Source organism: Crocuta crocuta, unplaced genomic scaffold (assembly GCF_008692635.1).
Source record: "Crocuta crocuta isolate KB4526 unplaced genomic scaffold, BGI_CrCroc_1.0 scaffold581, whole genome shotgun sequence".
Lineage (NCBI taxonomy): Eukaryota > Metazoa > Chordata > Mammalia > Carnivora > Hyaenidae > Crocuta > Crocuta crocuta.
Window position 1 is genome coordinate 523,598 of NW_027528635.1, and position 14,483 is coordinate 538,080.

The 14,483-nt window shown below is 46.6% G+C and overlaps 1 protein-coding gene across 6 annotated transcripts in view; it reads left to right on the forward strand.

Annotated features, from left to right (window-relative positions):
* Nucleotides 1-14,483, forward strand: part of SLITRK4 (SLIT and NTRK like family member 4) — a 694,124-nt gene that overhangs the window by 36,487 nt on the left and 643,154 nt on the right. The window contains exon 1 of one of the 6 annotated variants that reach the window (XM_077755191.1): nucleotides 925-1,012. The exons of the other annotated variants lie outside the window; for them this stretch is intronic. The gene's annotated coding sequence lies outside the window, so the exon portion shown is untranslated. Of the gene's footprint in view, nucleotides 1-924; nucleotides 1,013-14,483 lie in introns of those variants that run through there. 6 annotated transcript variants of the gene reach the window in all.

The following is a 14,483-nucleotide window of genomic DNA, read 5'->3' on the forward strand; positions in this document are numbered from 1 at the left end:
CAGGCTTACCTCCCATGTCTTTTCCCGCACGTGTCCTGTGCTCAGGCCAAACTGTGTTACTCATCAGGCCCCAAAGGCGCCCCTTTCTTCCCCGCGTCTGTGTATGGGACCAGGTGGCTCTGCCGGGAATGCTTTCTTCCTCATTTCTTTCTACGAAGCGTTTGTGCTTCCTTCGGGGACGGCTTCAGGTACTGACACCTGAAACTTTTTCTGACACCAGGAAGCAGAAGTAGTGGCACTTACATTTGAATCTGTCCTGACAGCACGTTTTTTTTTTTTTTTCTCTTTTTCTTACCTTGTTCTTTGTTCTCTTTGATCCATGTGTGTCATTCTTTTTTAAATCTACTAGCACCTTGACCACAGCTTGAGCTCAGATTTTATTGAAACTGGTGCATTTTTGTGTATCATAAGCATCTAACAGAATACAGTGCGTGTGCATTTAGTGCCCCATAGCTTGGTAGTTATTGCATCATTTTGAGATTGCTTTTAACAAAACAGGTTTGCTCTAGCGCGCTGTATTCTTGGATACATACCCAGTTTGAATCTTTGAACATCTGGTTCTCAGATATAACAATCTCATGTGCACGTGTTTGTGCCAGAACTTGCCGCTACTTCAGGAGAACAGTAAGCACTCGGCGTTTACCAATAAATCATAATCTTTAAATAATACTGAGATTTCCGAAGTGAACAGGTGAAAAGGGAAACCAAGAAGAAAGTAGCTGTGATAAAGAAGCCATGCGAGGGAGGAAATTATGTTGGGGTTGGTGTTACAGCAAGCAGATATGCCAGGAAAAGGCTGAGACGCGATTAGAATCTCAGATGTCAGAACGACACGCAGGCCACCAGCAGTAGGAGGTCAGCAATTGTGTAAGAGCGGCAGACATTTGTTTGTCAGATGCTTGAATGATTCAGGAGCAACATCTTCGTGTTGCCACATGTCTGGATTCCGCAGAGTGACTGGGATCGCGAATGAAGCACAGCCTCGACCTTGGACAGAGTTAGGTCCTACCTGGTACGTTTCTGATGGGAAAGAAGGGTCTAGAGTGTAGAACTGCTTCCAGTGCAATTACAGTACAGTCTGGTTCATAGCCTCTAGATCCCGGGAGAACTGGGTTCAAATCATGGTATTTGCCTTTTTTAGGTTGATGGCTGTGGATAAACTGGTTTATCTCTGTAAGCCTCAGCTGTCTCATTGGGGAAATGACAGAAACAATACTTCTTACCACCCAGAGTTGCTGTCAGTTTCTCTCTCCCTCTCTTTGCCTTTCCAAGGAAACAAATGGAAATTTCCATCTGTGTGCACAGCCCATGGTGTGCTGTTGAGAAGTTACCACCGTTTTAAACATGCCCACAGCAAGAGGTCCCTGGGGACCAATGATCATTGTATTAAGATCTATACTAGATAATGGGGGAGTAAATATGATCCCTGCCACGGGATTTTCCCGTTCATCCTGTAGATAAGCAGCAGAGTGAGGGGACTTGTTTGCGACACCAGAAGGATCATTCTGAGGCTTTGGGGGTTAAGCATGGATGGAACTTGGGCAGTTCTGAAATTAGAAAGACTAGCTAATAGACTGTTGCCCGTTAACAGGTTATAGCGGAGGATGAAATTAGAAGAGACGAACAGGAGGCTTTTACCTTGTTTTCAAACCTAAATATTGCTTAACTTGTTACAAAGAAGTTTTTTTTTTTATACTTACCGATAGTAACACGTTAGCTTTCATTTTGGCAAGAGGCGATGGTGTCCTAACCTGAGCTGGGGGCAGTGGCGGAGGCCATACAGGTATCACCTGCTTTTCAGAAGTTTGCTTTATGCAAACCTTCCTCAGAAACGAAACTCAGCATCTCAGCATCAAGCCACCAGAGCTTTGAACTGTGTCTGCGAGCATCCGTGCATTATCTCCCTTTCTTTTGTACGTCAGTCAGCAAGACGTGTCCTAAGGTATCAGAAAAGCCCTAAGGGAGGTGATTTTTTTCAAGGGGTCTGAGAATGCTCAAAAAATTTTCCATGTAAATTAATGGTAACTGCCTCTTTGCTTTAGCCATTTTGGCTTAGGAAAGGTTTCATAGGAACGCTCTACTTTCAGATAGCAGTGGGGGGGGGGACCTGTAATTTCAAAATTGCTTAGGTAGAATTGGCAGGATGTAATTATTGAAAATTGGGTAGGATGGGCAGGAGAGGGCAGAGATCGGGATGATGTACAGGCTTCTTGCTGAGATAAGGAGATACTGGGAAGAAAATAAGTGAGAAGCGGAGGGAGGACAGATTTTCTGGGTAGTTTCAACGCCGTGAGTTTGAGGTGCACGTGGGTGATTTCGGTGGTCACGTCTAGCAGGAGGATGGCTGTGAGAGTCTGGAAATCAGGAGAGAGAAGTGGACAGGAGATTCACAGCTGATATGTATCAGCACAGGGAAGGTCCCAAGGCAGGGAAATGGATCACCTGTGCCACAGACTGCATGTTTGTGTGCCCCTCCCCCTTCCAGTTCTTATACTGAAGCCTGTCTCAGCCCATTAGGGCTTCTGTAACAAAATGCCAGAGACAGGGTAGTTTGTGAGCAACACAAGTATATTTCTTACCGTTCTGGAGGTGGGAAGTCCAAGATCGAAGCACCAGCACGATCGTGTTCTCGTGAGGGCCCACTCACAGAGTGGCACAGAGCTCGAAGTCGGGCTTGATCTTGTGAATGGTGAGATCATAACCTGAGCCAAAATCGGCCACTTAACTGCCTGAGCCACCCAGGCGCCCCAGAAGCCTCTTTTATAAGACTCTGATCCTATTCATGAGGCTCCACCATCATGCCTTAGCAGCTCCCAAAGGCCCTCGCCTCCTAATACCACTACTTTTAGGGGTTGTGATTTCCACACATGAATTTTGGGGGGACACAAGCATTCAGATCATAGGAAAATCTAATCTTCAGTGTGCTGGTATTTGGAGGTGGACCCCTGCTCAGTGATTAAATTCTAAAGGTGCAGCCCTTATGAATGAGATCATGCCTTTATAAAAGAAGTGCCAGATGTTTCATCATGGGAGGGCGTAGTGAGAAGGTGGCCATCTATGACCCAGTAAGCAGACGCTAAGTCTGCTGGCACCTCGAGCTTGGACTTCCCAGCTTCTAGAACTATTGGAAATAAATGTTTGTTGTCTTAGCCACACAGTCTGTGATAATTTGTTATAGTGGCCCAGAGTAAGACATTCAGGGAAATTATACAGACTGAGCCCTCTGACTGAGCCGTGTGGTTGGTTTGGGATGCACAAAGGGGAAGGGGTAAGCAGGGACACTCTGCCTTCTCACCCCCGTGTCCCCCTGAGCCTGGAGTAACGCAAGCATGTCACATACAAAGAATGGATGTGTTACGCAATCAGTGAATGAAGGACTGCATGAATGGAAGCGTGCATATATGAGAATGAGAGAAATAAGGCCAAGGGGCAGGTATCAGCCTCGTGATGAAAGGTCTGATGGGCTAAAGCAAATTGGCATCGACTTTACCCCATAGCCCACTGGTTCTCAAAATTTACTGTGCATTTGAATGACCTTGGGAACTTGAAAAATACGGATTGCCATTCGCATCTTCTTTTTCAGAAGGTTTCGAGTGAGATCCAAATCGCGTCAGATCAAATCCATGTATGTTTGATCAGCACACTAGACAGTTCTATTGCGGGCAATGCTGAGCCCCATTTTCAGAAACACTGGCCTGATCTAGGGTGCAAGAGGGTTAACCGTGAGAAGTTTTTCAAACCGGAAGTTCAGCTCTATCGATTTTTATAGTTTAGTGATACTGTCCCTGAGCTCCTGGGTTGCCTTATATGGTAGGGTAACTAGAGGCGTAAAACACAGGCGTGAAGAGAGGACCAGGAAGTGGAAATCAGGTCATGCCATGCCCTAGTGTGTTACATTGGTATTTCTCATGGGCAGCCATCAGTTTAATAATTTTGCTTTTCGTAATTGCATTTTTTGGCAATTACATCATTTTACATTCATAAAATTTTAGTCTTCTACACAAAATTTTGGTTCACAAAAGCTGTACTTTCCTAGAAGATCTAAAATTTGAAAGAGAAGGGAACATCGTAAGTCAGATCTAGGACCCAAGGAAACAAACCAACAAAATATTTGGGCTCCCAAACAGAGAGACAGCAGGCAGTTAAGAGGCCTTTAGTAAAAGTGCTCTAGGAGCAGGGAAGCCGAGAGGAAGGGAACTGGGGCTGGTCCTTCCAACAGTAACGAAGCGTGATTCAAAGACCCACTTCCCAGCGCAAGAAGTGAGACTTAAAACGCCAGGCTTCCCCGAGGGGCTGGGCGTTCTAAAGGCCAGAGGCTTCACCACTGATTGGTACAAGCTTTTAGAGATGAACTCAATGAACCTTTTTCTCTTGCCTTTTTGGTGGTCCGGGCTGGAAATGACCTTTTCAGAGAAACCGGAGAAGGAGCTACCGAGACAGTGTATGTCAGAAGGGCAAGGTCAGCGAGGGCAGTGCGGGGCAGGGGAGGAGGAGGAAGCGTAGGCCACGGGGGACACTTGGCTTGCCCTTTGGGGACAGGAAGACAAAGAACAGGGAAATGACAGGAGTATCAGAAAATAGCGTGGGGGAAATGTCTTCTGCCAGAGGTCAAGACTTCGCTAACGCTTTCTGGTGCCAGAGTCTCTATGTGTAGCCATTTTGGAACACGTTCCCAGCTCCGTGGCCCGGAAACACTTTGGCTGCCGAGGCTGGAGTGTGGCGCAGGGTCAGTGTCCGTTGACAGTGCATCTTGCCTTAAATATTTCCTTCGTCACTTTCTACCCCCCAACCCTGCTCTGTTGATCCCCCCGTCCCCGATGTATTCTGTTTATCTTATATATCCCCTCCCTTAGAGCAGGAATGTGTCCTGATTTAGTCAGTACTGTATCCCTGGCATCAAGAGCAGTACCTAACATATAGTAGCCACTCAGGAAATGTGTTTTCAGGAAATGAACGAACACATACTCTTTGGCGTTGAAGATGGTAGAGGTCAGTAACTCTAGGGGATGGCAGCTTCTAGGCTTATCTGTCCACCGCAAAGCTTACTGGGACAGGAGGGAGCCTTTCAAAAAAAAATGGAAAAGGGTANACATTGGGATAGCAAGTCTAAAGAAGACAGCAGTAGAGGGGAAGTTGGTTGAGAACCTAAAAAAGGAAAATTTAGAAAATTGTTGAATCCAAGTATTCCCGGCTTTCCTCAACTTGGACTACAAAATAAGGTCTGTCGGAAATAGTGATGAGATTTGAGGGTAACTGGGTGGTATTAGGCCAAGAATCCAGGAGTGGCCTCATCCAGCTTATTGGCCCAGAATTCCTCCTCGCTATGAGATTCCTGAGAGACAGTCACACAAAAGGAAACGGGAAATCCAAAAGCAGGTGCCACTTTGGGATGATGTGAATGGCGCCGGATCAGCTCTCTAACTGGGGACCTCGCTGGTTAATGGTGCCTGTGGCTTATGCTCATGACCTAAAGAGCCTCTGTGGGAGACCAGTTAGAACTGGTTCTGCTTTGCTCTGAGTGGCCAGCAAGGGAGGTAGTCAGAGAGGTGCTATAAGCTCTGAACGTCCCCTTCCCTCATCCAGTCGCTCACGAAGTGTAAATACGGTGTTTGCACTCGCAAAGGAATAAGCATTACTGGTTGCTGGTTTACTGTGAGAATCTTATTTGACATCTTCTCCATTAGAGTGTAAGTTCCGTGAGGCTAGAGATGCTTTGTTGCTTTGTCACAGCACTTGCCTCGTTGCCGAGAGCACTGCCTGGCACACAGCTGGTGTTCGGTGGAGAGATGCCAGACGCGTGAGCACATTTGCACTTTCCATCTTTTAAGGAGAGAGGAGAGATGTTGGATTCCCTTGAGGAAGGAACTTGAGTGCCAGAGGCCTGCTCCCTCTGCCCCAGCCCCTAGCAGCTGCTGCGTGTGTTGGAGGGAAAGCATCTCAGGAGCTCCTAGGGAGTACGGAAGGGGTGATGGGCCGCAGGGACGGCAAGAGCATTTAAGTGGTAGATGCCATGAAATTAGCGCTTGGATTCTATCGGAGGTTCAAGAGAGGCATGGGTAAATACTGAAATTCCTCTTTGGGATGTATGTCTATTAATTGAAACATCGCTCCAGACAAGAGCCACAAAAGCCCCAGCTTTATCACACGTGTGCCAGGCCTGGGACTCCGTGAGACACTAACGGATGCTGTCATCTAAACTCCTGAGACTGAGTGGCCGGGCTGATTGGCCAAGATGCTGAAATGGGAAGGCCAATGATCACCCGGAGAGAAACTGAGAGGAGGCTATAAAATCAACGGTGGAAAACAGGAACGTTGCAGCCGGGAGGGTCTGCATGTGATGCCCAGCAGTGGGAACGCTGGCGTTTTGTCTGTTCGGTTTAGACAAGCGTCTCATGTATCTCAGGTGGGTGGCTTGAGGCCTAGGCAAACAGCTCTACAGGAAGCCTTCCTTCGGAGGAAGGGTCCACCCCTTGGCGTGACGGGGTTTCACTGATACTGGATTTGGAAGGCTTTTCCAGTTGCCAGTAATCCAGCTATGCATCCTTGAAGGGAACTGTGAACTTCGTAACCGAGGAAGACCATTGTGAATGTCCGCTCCTGGGGACTGAGATGGCTTCTTCCAGATGGTGTCACCAGGGGCTGAGCATGGTCACACAGAGGGGTCCTTATAGCTTCTGTGCGAGGGGACGGGGGGGATTGTGGCTTCTGGGAAAGGAGACGGGGGGNTCCTCACTCAGTTTACTATTGATGACGTGATGTGGGAGAGAAGAAGAAGAGGTTAAGGTGGCCATTGATTCCCCGAGGGTCCAGGCCCAGCTCAGTTTACCAGTCAGCAAGTATGGATGGAGGAGAGTGAAGGAAGAAAACCACATCCACGCATCTAGCTTTCTAACACGGTGACCTGGGCCGTTATTAACGATGGCCTCTTCAGTGTTTCCCACCTTGACATAATCTGATTAGCAACTCATTTTTTGTGTAGAGAATCTATGAGAAAGTAGGGAAGTTTTCGCTCTCCTTGGTCTAAGTTACAATTCACTTAACACTTTCTGGCAACAGAGTCTAAGAATGTTAGAGAGTCATGTATGTATTTTGTAATGTTTATTTATTTTGAGAGAAAGAGAGAGAGAGAGAGAGAGAGAGAGAGAGAGCGCACATGAGCAGGGAGGGGCAGAGAGACGAAGGGAAAGAGAATCCCAAGCAAGCTCCTCACTGTCAGCAGGGAGCCTGACGTGGGGCTTGAACTCACACACCGTGGGATAATGACCTGAGCCGAAATCAAGAGTTGGACACACTTAACCAACTAAGCCACCCAGGCCCTCCGGAGAGTCATGTTTTTTAAATTCAAATTTGGATACTATGAATTTCCATAAAATTGTCCTGAAATAATTCTCTTAAAACAAGTCCTCCTGTTATCTGGAGGAGCCCATGGTTTTGCTTCACATGTATCTGCAGACCTGGCTGGGAGCTGCAGGTCACCGTGCCTCGTCCCGTCGTCCCGGCCTGTTTTCTTGTTTCTCTCCTGCTCGGGTTCCCACGTGTCCATGTCAGAGCCACGAGCTTCACCTCCATCACTGTCCATCATGAGAATATGAGTGCCCATAGGAAATGTACCGTTTCTAGTTGCTCCAAAGGTTCCCAAGTTTAAGGGTGCCAGGGCGTTGCTATGGAAAGACCTCTGAGGCGAGGGCTCCGATTCTGGGCCTCCTTTTGGCCTTTGGGTAGTGAAATGGCTCAGCTCCTGAGCTTGTATCACTGTGTCTCCCCAAAGAGTACTGTAAACTTCTGTCCAGGATCTCAGTCCTTTCCCAGAGCCTAAGAGAGTAGTGGCTCATGAAAACCAGATCACTATGACCTTAGCGCAACCAACCGCGGAAGCCAGGGCTGAGTGGGGAAATACTTGTCGTGAGTTTGTTCTGCAAGGGGAGGCATTTGGGTTTTAGGAGCATTGCTCTTCTAGGATCTGAAGACCTGCAAAGGCTTCAGTTCCGTGATACTCAGTAACCCAAGCAGGGGGTTTTTAGGCCCTGCGCCAGAGGCAGGGGAAATGGAGAACGGATGAATTCAAGAAAAAACGTAGAAGAGAACGCAAGGGACTTGAAGCAGACTACATGTGGTGAGCAGGGATGAAGAAAGCCAAAGAGGGCTCAGTTTTATTCAAGAATGATGGGGAACGATGGCCCCGAGCCATCCAGGCTCCATCTGCCGTCTTCTTCTCAATCGTGTCTTACACGTTATGACTTTTCACCTATGCATCCCGTATTCCAGTGAAATTAAATTCTTTTCTGCCTCTTACATGCCTTCCCACTTTCCCTTTTCTACGCCTTTGCTAAATGAAAGCCTTCACTTGAAATTGCTTGCTGCCAGCCTTATGTTCCAAACCCCACCGTTAGGACCAAACTCATGTATTTATTGTGTTTATGGAAGCAGGATAGTAGAGTTATGTAGAGCTGAGACTCAGAAGAAAGACTGTCTGAGTTCAGCTCTTGGCTCTGATACTTAAGAGCGTGTGACCTTGAGACATGACTCAACCTATCTGTGGTTCAGTTTCCCAGTCTCTGAAGTGGAGATAAGTAAGGTACTGACCTTGCTGTGCTGCAGAGAAGATGAAATGAGAGTATCTATGGAAAGCATCTGTGACAGTGCGGTTATTAGTCGATTCATTATTACTGAGCCATGATTATGCAACAGACATTAAGATTTTTCCCTCTCCTGAGCAGAACAGGCACAATAAGGAGCCTTTACATTTTTACCTTGTGCTAGCATTCTTTACGTCAAGCCTTCCCTCCCCAACTAGACCGCGGACTCCTTGAGAGTGGCCACTGCGGTTTACTGTATTTTACGTTTCCTAAGCAACGAGCAGGCAACCCTGCCTAGAGTAGGTGTGCTGTAATGAGGAAAGGGGGGGAAGTAGTGAGTGGGTGGTGGGCGGGACATGTGACCCTGGGACCCGGGTGCACTGAGGCTAAGCACCTGGGGTCACTAAGCAGAAGATCTATCGCGAGGGTGCTTGGCAACTCAGTCACACAACAAGGTGCTGCCGTGTGGCAGTCAATCTGCGGCAAGGGAGCGACCTGAGTCTACATTTCCAGACTGAGAAGACGGTGGTGCGTTTCGTGGCAACACCTTTCTTGTCCATGGTTCAGAAGCCCTCTTGGGACCGAGGCGGTGCCGAGCCCAGTTTAGCACACAGGTTCCCGTCGTGAAGGCTTGGGGAGCAAAGGCTCCTGGCATGCTTTGCGCAGTTCTCTGCTCAGAAATCTTTCACCCCCACCCCAAATAAACGGTGGCGGGTCCCTTTAAGGGCTTCTCTCACAGGGGCTTCAGGGCATCTGTGTAAAGTCAACAAACGGAAGTTACTTGTGGTGGGCAAACTCAGTACACAGGCTTCTAGGATGTAGGAGCAAGGGGCAGAGTGGTCAGAGTTAGGACGTTGTTACTGGCACACATTTCGTACACAGTACACACTGGTTACAGGGGCACAGCTTTGGGGGTTCGGGTCCTCAAAGAGGATTTTTTTCATACCAGCCTGCATACTTTTTTCAGAGAAACACATTCTTTGTGCAAAGAATCGAATGGGAGTCATGCATGAATAAATAGGCATAGGTTATGCATTCTTTGACATGTACATTTTTTTTATCACCAGTGTGGGTTTTTTTCTTTTTTCTTTTTTCTTCATAAAGACTATGGTGCCGATTTTACTAATTCTCTCTTTTTCTTATTCTGTGTATTAAGGGATTCTGGGGGGAAAAATTAAGCTTCCAGTAAACCCTGATTTAAAATGTCATTTAAAGGTGTGGGAAAGCCCTGCTTACTGCGTTATTAAATCTTTTCCTGCCTAATACTGGGAACCGACAGAAAAAATATTCTGTTTGTTCAGGCTTAAGGAAGAAAGAGGTGGAAATTCGAGTACTCACAGTTCCTTGTATTCCAAAGCTTCAGATTCTCTGTATATTATGTAAGCTTCAGATTCTCTGTATATTTGTTTTCATTGTGAGTTACATAAGTTTAAAAATGAGGGGAGATGGTATCACTTATCTTTTATTCATTGTTGATTTATGATTTGGAAGCCTTCAACTGGATATAAAAGCAATTACTTCTCCTTGCATTAATTTTATCCCATGTTTTATTATGAAGGGGCACAGAATTTGCCACCCCGAAATATGTCTCTTGGGCAGCAGGATTACTTTAGGCTGATTAGTTTTGAAAAAACCACAGATCTAGGAAAAGCTCTGAAAACCAAGTCCAAGTTACCCTTTTGTAGGGGACATTTACATGTAAAAAGGAAATCTCCATCTGTAAGGGTGTCTCCACTCAGCATCAGGAAGAGGAGGGACACTGAGTCTTTGGAAACTCTTATCAATGGAGAAGGCAGAGACTTAAATCTGCATAACAGTGGGAGCCTGACTTAGTGTGCTTTGCCTGGTCACCTCCCCAAACTGGCTTTCCCCGCTTCCCACTCCAAAATCTTTCATTCTTCTCTCTGAAGATGGTATTTAAGGTGGGGGTTTGGGTCATTTCCCGAGGTTTACTCCGTTTCCCTGCTTCGCTGGCATGGAGAGTGGAGGTATGCACGTTGATACACTTCTATTTGCTTTTGTCCGCCTAATCTGTCTTTTAATGTTTTTTTTTTTTAAATTTATTTATAGGAGACAGAGAGAGAGAGAGAGCGTGAGCAGAGGAGGGTCAGAGAGAGAGGGAGTCACAGACTGAAACAGGCTCCAGGCTCTGAGCTGGCAGTCAGCACAGAGCCCGACGCGGGGCTCGAACCCACGAACCGCGAGATCGTGACCTGAGCGAAAGTCGGACGCTTAACTGACCAAGCCACCCAGGCGTCCCTAATCTGTCTTATTACAGGGGGATGTGTCAGCCAAAAATCTAGAAGGGTAGAGGGAGGTGGGTTTTCTTCTGCCACATTCTTTGGAACATATAAAAAACGGATCTTAGAAGGGCGCCTGGGTGGCTCAGGCGGTTAAGCATCTGACCCTTGATTTGGGCCTAGGTCATGATCTCATGGTTCGTGAGTTCGAGCCCTGCGTCAGCAGGCCTTNCATAAACCACAGAACAGAGGGAGGAGGGACAAAGTCTGTGTGTCACCTCAGGGAATATACGTTTGTTCCAAACAGACTACCATTTGTCTTACATGCACGTAGGTGACTTCCAGGTAAAGCTAGAACCTCCGTAGTGCTCAGCCAATGAGGAGCCAGGGGAGGGACTTGCATGCTAGGAGATAAACTGTCTGCTGTAACTGCCCCGACTGTGCCTGTCCATCGGACACCTGCTCTTGCAAGAACCTTGATTAAAGCCTCGCTTCCCTGTGCTCTGAGGCTCCGTGTCCCTCGTTTGACTGGGTCAGTGGGCTTATTATTTCTCACAGTGGATATTTGCTGCATCCTGCCGTCCCACCAAGGCTAAAGCTGAAGTGCACTGCGAGTCAGTTAAGCCACTTGCACACATGAGGTCGTGGCCCTGGGGGACATGCGGGGATTTCCTCTGGACTGACCAAATTTTGCAAAACTACAATTTAAAAAATGTATGCGTGTGTTGGGACAGGTTTTTGTGTCCCCTCGGCCCCCTTTGCTCCTGTGTTTCCCCATTTCCAGTAGAAAGGGTTTTTGTTTTAAGCATAATAACACCTTAAAATTAGATTGCACAAGGTGGTGACTCTGCATGAGATAGGTTGATCCTGTAATGTTCCAGTCTGTGACTTACAAGGCAGTACCTCAGCTACAAGCCTGGACTCTGGAAGCAGACTGCAGAGGTTTGAGTCTTGGCACCAGAATGCCCTAGCTGTGTGAGCCATTTCATCTCTCTGGCTCAGTTCTTTTGTAATCTGTAAGAGGGGGAAGATAATTGCACTTAACTTGGGGGGTTGTTGTGAGGGACAAATGTATATCTAAAGTAATTGGGCAGTGCCTGGCACGTAGTGTGTTCTCAAAGTCCTAAGCCGACCCTGGCGTGGGCCATAACATGGTAAGGAGCCACATCTCCCCTGAGGAAGTTGGGAATGAGGGTCCCCTGGCTTTGACCTTGCTGGAGTGGGATCCAAGGAAGAAGGGGGTGGTAAAAAGGAGAAGATAGGGGCTTACTCGGGGAAGAAAGAGCACTTCTTTTGCTTGCTGAAGATGTCTTCGTTTTGAGTGCAAGGCCACCAGGTGGGAAATGGAAAGCAAAGTTTTGCATCATCCTTTAGTCGGTGACTATGGTTCTGTTCTACTTATAGTAAGTGTTCTCTCTCAAGTAATAGCCCACATCTGAATACACTTCCAGGCCTAGCGGTGTGGCGATCCAAAAGATCTATGCTTCGCTTTTGAGAGCCAGACACATGCTAATAGAAGCAGTTCGAATACTGGAGTATTGGAATGTTCAGGCTATTTTGATAGTTTATGGAAACCATGAGAAAAGATACTTGAAACTGAGACCATGCCACAATATCTTGGCTGTGATTCTTGTCAGATCTCAGTAAGGAGTGTTCTGCAGACACCTGGCATATGTGACTTGCTCCAGTGTGCTGGGAAGCTCCCTGTGGAGATGTACAAAAATGCCTCTAGTTTTTGCGAAGTTGCTGATGTGTAGGCATAAAAAAGAAAAATAAAAAAGCCACTCTTTACTCACTTGGCTCCGTTATGAGATTAGGTCAAGCTTTATTGCTCGGTATACACTTAGGTGGAAGGTTTACTTAAGTTATGTGAATGATTCCCTTATAGCCAAGGTAGAACACTTTGGTGATTTATTAGTGAATTGTGAGAAAGCTGTCTTGTATGAAGAAAGATGGCTGGTTTTAATAGAATGACATCTGAGAGAACAGTCTGGAAAACAGAATAATTGAAGAATCTCCTGACTCCTCGATACGTTGCTCATTAATGCATGCTTGTATCTTTCGGTTCCCACATGACCGTGAGCTTTGGAATGCTATACAGAATAGTCAAACACGAAGGAAATGAGTCTAAAATTATGTCCATCTTTGTAAATGTCAAAATAGGACATTGAACATTTTGATTAATTAAAAAGTCTATATCTTCTAAGTGAATATTAAAAGCTGTTTATAAATTGAAAGAGTTCTTGAGAACTACAGAAGAAGGTAGTGGAGAAGACCAGGCAAAAAATGTGCTTGGTAATCATGGAACATCAGAGCAAAGGAACATGGGAGTCTATCCAATCTAGCCTCCTCAGTTCTTAGAAGCACCTGATGCCCCGATACTTAAAAGCATCATGTTCATGTTTAGCACAGCTACTTGCTCGTACTAATCAGGCCTGGCACGCATACCTACCAGGGTTCAGGCGACACATTCCTTCTAAGCCACTATAGCTGTAAGAGCACTGGCTGGGTATGTTGGTGAAAAACAGTAAGAAGCCAACCCTTTCTGGCACTCCTGGAGTCACACTCGGTAAATGGCCTCCAGAAGTGTCCTGCATGCGTTTAGGATAGATTTGATTGGATGGTTTTCTGTAAGTTTCTTTATGTTACAGCTTCACACATGGAGGCTGATTTTGCTCAGGATGCTTTTAACGCACCAGCAGTCATGACAGAGGTTCATGGTGACTCAGTTTCTGGCCGTACTCAAGGGAGTTAGGGGGATAGTGGGGTCTGGCGGTCCCGGAAGGAAAGGCTGTTGTTCTAAAACCGACTTTAGGACTTCATTCGCTAGACATTGCGGTATCTTTTCCGTCAAAGAATCTATGTGGGGAGTCTGTCCCGAAGGACTTATACTCCGTATCGCATTCCACCTTATTGGAAGGGGGCCGCAAGATCCTTCTGGGATTATTAAAAACGTCCAGGAGAGTGTGACACAGTGAATGCTCTGTAAATGTTGGCTGTTAGCTGTCCGTGATTCTACTGTGGTGCTATAACACTTCTCCACTGTGATTCCTTCCCAGGGCGTTCGAAAACACCTTGTTTCCGAAATGATAGGGTAACCTAAGCTTATAAACTGAAGTTGAGAATGTCAGCAACGAATGGCTTCTTTCAGATGCTGCAGCTCAACACCCTCCTCTGCAGAAGTGAAAAGAAAGGTGGCGGATGGAGAGGGACAGAATCCAGGTCGCTCCCGGAGCTGGTGGTGGCATGCTGTGACTCCCCTGTAATTGGGGTCATATTTCTCAATACTACCGGAGAGTGGCCAGGGTGAAAATCCATACTTCATCTTAAAAGAGGGAAAATACGTTTTGTCAAAGGGTAGTGAATATTTGTATCCTATGCCTGATGGATTCTGGGAGCAGCAGCAATGTCAGCAGGCTTTGACATGAGCTGTTGGGATCCTAGAGTCAAAGGATGGGGGTGAGGCAAATGTCAAAACGAGATAAGCTTCTAGCATAGACCTTCCCTAGGATCTGTGATACGCTTGTCCGGCCTTTGGGAATCTTCCGGAGAAGTTTGGATGGTTACACTAATGAAAACTGTGGGGCTTTTTATGTTTTATTTTTTTTTTTAATTTTTATTTTTTTTATTGTGGGGCTTTTTCAAAGTGTTAGAAATCCAGAAAAGC